The following is a 6,787-nucleotide window of genomic DNA, read 5'->3' as shown; positions in this document are numbered from 1 at the left end:
ACAACCTCAGCATATGCATCTCGTGTTTCCTGTTTCTGCTGCAGCCAGCTGGCTGTCCAACATTGCCACACAGTCAGCTGACTCTGCAGCGTTTAGCTGTTGCATGTGGATGTCATGTAAATTATCTCATCACTATTGGTCTGTGTTCATGTCTGGAGTAAGGTCCACTCTGGTCTGATTCGGCACCAACATTCCATCTTCTCCATCCCATGGCTCTTTAACTTTTGAATCTGTACAGAAGCTTTCGTTTACAGAGCAGAACATATTTCTCTGCGTGTTCAGATGATGGTTGGGTTCTCCCAGGTGTTGAGACATCTCTGTATGGCTTTTTCTTGGTGCCTGCTTTAGAAATGTATGCAGAGCAATGATGAGCATTGCATCCAGATCAAAGCTCACATGTGCTCTTCAAAGTAAGAGTTTCCCTCCTTTAAGGGCAAGACAACCAAGCATAGTAGGTAGCAGTGTTGATAACTCTTTTGGCACATGAACAAGAGCAACTAAGGGACGTAGTGAGTTCATGTTTGCTCCACGTTTTGAGGGTTTGATCTGATAGTTTTGACATTTTGCAGGAGCAGAAGTTTTTTTTGCATTCTCAGCTCAGTGCTTTCGGATGTTTCACGTGGATTTGGGAATGTAAAGAAGTCTGTATACATAAAGCAGATAAAAAAGATGTCATTCTTTAATTTTCTGCACAGGTGAAACTTGTCTTAGGTCTGATAATAAAACTGAGATGCAGGAAGCAGGAAAGTCTGTGTTTGCTTCTTGCTGTAATATAGGTGTGTGCTTCCAGCTCTGACTGTTGCTTTGTGCTTACTGGAAGGAGCTCAGCCCCCTGCCTCCTACCTGGAAGTCTTCAGGTGTGGTCAGTATCCGGTGCTATGTTTTTGGAAGGCAGACAGGTGATACCGGCGACAGGTTTTTGTCCGGTTTAAGGAAAGTAAGGAGGAAGGACCTGCTAATCCTTTGTCAGCTTCCCACATCCATATACACAATACACAGTGCTCCATATGGGAGAATCTCCTGGTTTATTAGCTATGATAATGAATTATTCCTGGTCACATAACACCCAACTAACTGGAGAGTTTACAAGAACACACACAGCTCCAGGCTACCCCCGCTGCAAAGTTTATTTAAAGAAACATTTCTAGCTTCCTGCAAACAGAGTGACTTTGCTTTACTCTAAACGTGTTTCATGATCACCTGGAGAAACTGCACTTTTAATGTTTTCAGTTGTGTGAAACTGTAGAAGATGAAAAGCATGAATCTTCGGCTGTGTTGAAAACGGTTTCTTTTTTATTGATAAGATTCACTCATAACTGCGACTTTTTAATTATCAACTCATGAAGCAGCCTTTTCCATTAACATAAAAAATCTGACTTTTTGATTTATTCTCTTCTGCTTTCAGATCAGGACTGCAAGTAGGCGAGTCCAGGAGGAGGACCCTCCTCTTCCTCAGATGTGCGTTTGGAATGTGTGCAGAACAAAAGCTGTCGAAAAACTGTATTTAAGCAAAACACAAAACTGAAATGTTCAAAAATGCTGTATTTATGGAGTTATATATACATTTTCCACAAAGTCACAATTTTGAAATATGTATTACTGAGATGTTAGTCCTATCTTATGTTGCTGGGTGTCTCAGCTGCTACATTCAACATGAAAAATAAAATTAACAAAGTTATTTAATATGCTACTTTAACTTAGTTTCTTAGTCATTCATTTTTTTGTTGTTGATTGTTTTCTCTTTGCTTGTAATTTTTATGTAAATGTCAAAATCATCTTTATTAAAACAACACCTAAAATAAACAAAAGCTGCACCAAAGTCTTGCATAGCAATAATTAAACACAACCCATAGCAAAACTGGATAAAATAGTAATTAACATTGAGAGAAATCAATAGGACTTAATAGAACTAACTAACAAAGGCATTTTTTCACGAAACACAAGACACAATGATAGATATAAGAAAAAAACAAAAAAATAAATAGATTTGAAATATTAGATGTGAAGTTTCCCCTGAGAGGAAAGCAGAACAAAAGAGTAAAATCTTTCTAAGCTCTGAGCTGTTCTTATAAGAGAAGGTGAATCATTCCACTGGGAGCAGCAGCTGGAAAGCCATGAGTCTGCTTTGCTGTTTGGACCTTAGAACATCTAAAAACGTCTGGTTGTTTGGTTATAAATGAAGCTTGATGATGTAAACCATCCTGCAGATGACGGGAATCGACCATTAATTAGAGGAAGGTAAATGCTCTCATTTCCTTGTTCTTGTCAAAATTCAGTGCTTCCTGCAGACAATAAAGGGCTAACTAATACGTTTATTTATTCGTACTATTCTCATAACCATTGATTTGATCATTCTTACATTGCCCTCAATACAGTGCGCCCCTATTTTAAGTAAAAACTGCTTTGGTGATCATTACAAAACAATCCGTTCACAACTCCAGGTAAAGCATGTTCCTTACATGGACATTTCCTGTCTGTAGGATGACTCAGTCTGGAGAAAGCTCCCAGACGATGAAACCATCTATTACGTCTGTACCTGTGAATGAAAGTGTGTTTGTTTGTCAAAAATAATTTATCCATACCTAGACACATCTTGCTGTTTTGACCTTTCCTCTATTTTGACCTTATTAAAGACACAACATGGTAAAGCCACCTTTGTGCATCAAGTCACGTGTGGCATGGATGCTTTTTAATTGATATTTGTTTTTATCTGTGCAGCAAATGTTGCACACTGGCAGGTATGGCATCCTGTGCTCTGTGAGGATACCTTGGTGAGCCCAAACAGGAAGAATCATGTGTACAAAAGTCGAGAAGGTCTGTGTTTCTACACATCAAAGTCTGGAGTAAATGTGAAAGCCAGATCTTTAATGTTTTAAACTTGCTGGAATTTTAATGCTAGAGCTGCTTGCTGAAAAACTTACAGGTACACACAGTCAAACTTTGGGCTGAAATACTCAAAGCATCCTGTGGTCTCCCAGCAACCAACAAATCTCAGCCTGGGTGCAATTTGGAGATGGGTGCACACAGAACAAAGCAGCTTACTTGAAATGCTAGTATGTTTTTTTTTTAGATTGCAGACACCTCATTATGAACAACCCCTTTCTTGCCAGGGATGCCCAAGTCAAGCCCTTGAGAGCTTCTATCTTGCAACGTTTAGAAGCCTCCTTTCTCCAGCACACCCAAGTCAAACAGCTGATTTCCCTCATCAGCATTTATTCAGCTCTGTAGAGGCCTTGTTACAAGCCATTTATTTGACTCAGTTGTGTTGGAGAAGGGATGCATCTAAAGGTTGCCGGATGGAAGCTTTCAAGGACTGGAGTTGTGCACGCCTGCTTTTACCTGATTGCTCTTACTGAGGTCTACTGCAGGTAAGATACAGACGTGAGAAAACTACCTCAGACAGCACCCGTTAGAACAAACAAGCTGTCCATTTAAGAGCTAAACAAACCAGGATGAACACTTCTTTGTGTCATTGTTTTCATAATAGATCTGACCCACATACAAAAGAACACTCTGAGGAAACAACTGAATCAGTGGAAGGTGTTTATTTACAGCAAGTGAGTCTGGAACGTGAACGGGTGAATCGCCAACTGCATGGAAAGAGGGGAAAAGAGAACTGGTGAAACAAGGAACTATTATGTTGCAAAAATAACAAATGGCAACTATTGTAATCAGGAGAATGGCTTACTAAACAAGTGCAGTCAGGTCGCCAGGGGTAGAAGGAGTCGGGGTCCAGGTGTGCGAAGCGGAGAACTCCAGTTGGTTTAACTTGAGCTGTTGAATGAGTTCTGGTGAGTTCAGGACTTAGTTCAATGTTCAGGTACTTGCGTTGGAGGGTGGACAGGGTACGCTTATGTCTTGGTTCAGGAGATGGATGATAACAGGAAGTTGCTAGCTTGGTTCTTGGAAACGAAATCCACCAAACGCAGGTAATCGTGATTGTCCAGAAACGTCTGGAACCTAAGTCAGTGTTCAACAAAGATAATCAAAAGATTCAGGTTTCTGCCTTTGAAGGAACTTACACAAAGTCAGCTTAGAGACAAGGAATGAAGCATAGCTTAGAAGTGGCTGAGCTTGTTACCACTGAAGGCAATCACTCTGGCATCGAATTGCTGGCAGCTTCCTGCTTAAATACTCCTCGATGCAATGAGCAGATCAGTTGCACCTGTCACCCAGCACACCTGAGAAACTCCAGCACCACCTGGGAACTGAAAACAAAGTTGCACACAAAACACAAACACACACACTCTAACCCGACGCTTTGTGTCCTGTCTTTGTTCTTCTAAAGCCAAAGCTTATCATGTCATAAACTTATCTGCAGCTGAACAATGAAAATGAACATCTCAGCTTTGATGTGAAGACCTCAGAGGAAGAGTGAGCTGTCAGGAGTTTTCCTCCATAGTCACATGAGCTCAACTCATAGAACATTTTAAAACATGCACATGATAAAGCATATAATTCTTTTTTATCAAGGTCCACCTTAAAATGTACATTTGCACATCCCTGTTACTACTGCATGTGCAAATTGAGCTATCCGCTGCAGAGGAGGGAAAGTTCTGAACCCTCACCCATCTGGTTTTCCTAGAAATCCCTCAGCTGAGCCCCAAGGTACAAACCACAGCACGCATAAACACACTCACTCTGTGCCCCCTTCCAGCCCCACTGCAGGCTGAAAGCCTCAGCTTTATCCAAATCAGAAAACCTCGCTCTGAGCGCACACTTCTAGGAAGCAAATCTGAGGTTTTGACTTTGGAGTTTTAGGGAGGAACTGTACCCCTCCCAGCTACAGCAGCCTCATTATGTGTCTGAAAACAGAACAGCCCCAAATATCACACAAACGGACAAGAAACACTTCTACACTTGTTCCCTGCGCTTGATTTCAAAGCAAGTTCCACAGATGCTTAATCAGACTAAGATATGAACATTTTGGAGTGCAGCTCCAACTTTAAACCTTATGCTGTTTTAATTTAAGAGAGTGCTTCATTCTGCCTAAAGCAGCCCACTTTTATATTTAGCCTACCCCATGAAAGGCTTTACTTCTCCCAAAATGCCATTCATTTAAATTAACTTCATTTATCGTACCCACTTATAGTACATTGAATCTTTACCTTGATGCACTTTCTCCATTCTAAGCAAGTAAAGGGTGACAGTGGATAAAAAAGTTTTAAACAGATTTGCGGGTGATGGTCTCTCCCTGTCCGGTGCAAATATCTGTTTCCAAAAGGACAAGTGTAAGATAGAAAGAACAAACGTGAATCTAAAATGCACCACATGAGCAACATCTGAAGGATAGGTTCTTAGGAAACAGGAATGAAAATCTACAAGGATGCATCACATTTATATACATTTATTCAGAGCAAAGTGACTGTTCTCCTGCTGCTGAATTTTACGAGGACTCTTGGAGGTCTCTAGTTTTGTGAAGCCCCATTTTGATGTTTTTTATGTGTATCAAAAAAAGTGTCTAATGTTTTGATCCTATTAGTCTGGGGCGTTAGTGATTAGTCAGATAGCTGGAAACCCATCTGTTTGCTTGAAGAAAGCAGGCTTTTGCACATTTATAAGTGTCTGCATTGCTGATGTAGTAAAGTTGCCAGGGTAACAGCTGCAACAAGTAAAACATGCACCCTGAGTTTTTCCAAAATCAGCATAGAAAGGTTTCTTATTGGATAGCCTGAGCGTGACGCCCATCTTACAGGTTTTCAGCTCTAAATATGGAAAAGGAAAATCAAGAAAACCAGGTTAATTCTGCAGAAAACAGCAGCAATGACTCACACAAACTAAACTGTACCTCTGCTCTGCTGATGTTAATAACAGCACAGTTGACTTTTGCTCTTAGATAACCCATCTGATTAGCTGAGCAGGCTCCTGTGTGGGTCGGCGTTTCCTAACAACAGGACTCCCTCCGCCTCTGTTTGTTTTTAGAGGGAAGCGGTGTCACGGCTGACCTGGGAGCAGCTCCGTGAGGCGGGGATCTGCAGGATAAAGGCGGCTCTGTGGGGGCGTCGCTCTGCTGAACAGCCTCATTGAGCGCTGAAACAGTGACCAACTGTTGTTGACATGAACATAAAGGAGGCGTCATGTGATCCCAGAACATGCATGTTATCCTCTGTGTGAACACAGAGTTGTGTGTTACAGTAATGAGGCTTATGGATTGGGAGTCTTATGGTCTCGTGACTCTGACAGACACTGAGGACTCTGTCTTTGTTTCCATGGGTGTGATGTGGGATATTTTTGACTGGGCAAGCTGCTTTTTGGCCTTACTTTTATCTGGAAGGTCACAGAATAACACATCTCCCCACCACGGGTCTTAAACACTGAAGACACTCTTGGTTTAGAGGGTTTACTTTAGCTTCAAAGTGCACTTCTTTTGTCCAATTTACTGCCACGATAGCTTGTCTTTAAGGTTTCAGGTGTAACAATATCAATGTTTGTGTTTTCTGTACCTCAAGATAAGCAGTTATTGTAATGCCCACTTGCAGAATCTTTCAATTCAATTCAATTCAGTTTTATTTATATAGCGCCAATTCACAACATATGTCGTCTCAAGGCACTTCACAACAGTCAGGTTCATACATTCCAATTAATAACTCATCATTGAACAGTGCAGTCAGAGTTAGTTATTTATTAAAATTGGATAAAAAGTTTTTCTATCTAAGGAAACCCAGCAGATTGCATCCAGTCAGTGACTTGCAGCATTCACTCCTCCTGGATGAGCATGTAGAGACAGTGGACAGTCACTGGCGTTGACTTTGCAGCAATCCCTCATACTGAGCATGCATGTAGCGAC

At 41.2% G+C, this 6,787-nt stretch overlaps 1 long non-coding RNA gene across 2 annotated transcripts; it reads right to left on the bottom strand.

The window, feature by feature from the left end:
* Positions 1–3,526: 3,526 nt before the first annotated feature.
* LOC124874318 lies at positions 3,527–4,523 on the bottom strand. 2 transcript variants are annotated; one of them, XR_007039764.1, is made up of 3 exons: positions 4,082–4,135; positions 3,689–3,960; positions 3,527–3,590 (listed from the first exon to the last, which is right to left on the bottom strand). It is a non-coding gene; the product is annotated as an uncharacterized LOC124874318 (long non-coding RNA). The 2 variants fall into 2 exon arrangements; XR_007039763.1 differs by having other exon boundaries at positions 3,689–4,523.
* Positions 4,524–6,787: the final 2,264 nt, after the last annotated feature.

This window comes from Girardinichthys multiradiatus, chromosome 9 (genome assembly GCF_021462225.1).
Source record: "Girardinichthys multiradiatus isolate DD_20200921_A chromosome 9, DD_fGirMul_XY1, whole genome shotgun sequence".
In the NCBI taxonomy this organism is placed as follows: Eukaryota; Metazoa; Chordata; class Actinopteri; order Cyprinodontiformes; family Goodeidae; genus Girardinichthys; species Girardinichthys multiradiatus.
Note: the sequence above shows the minus strand (reverse complement) of the source record. Positions and strands in the feature narration are given on the sequence as shown.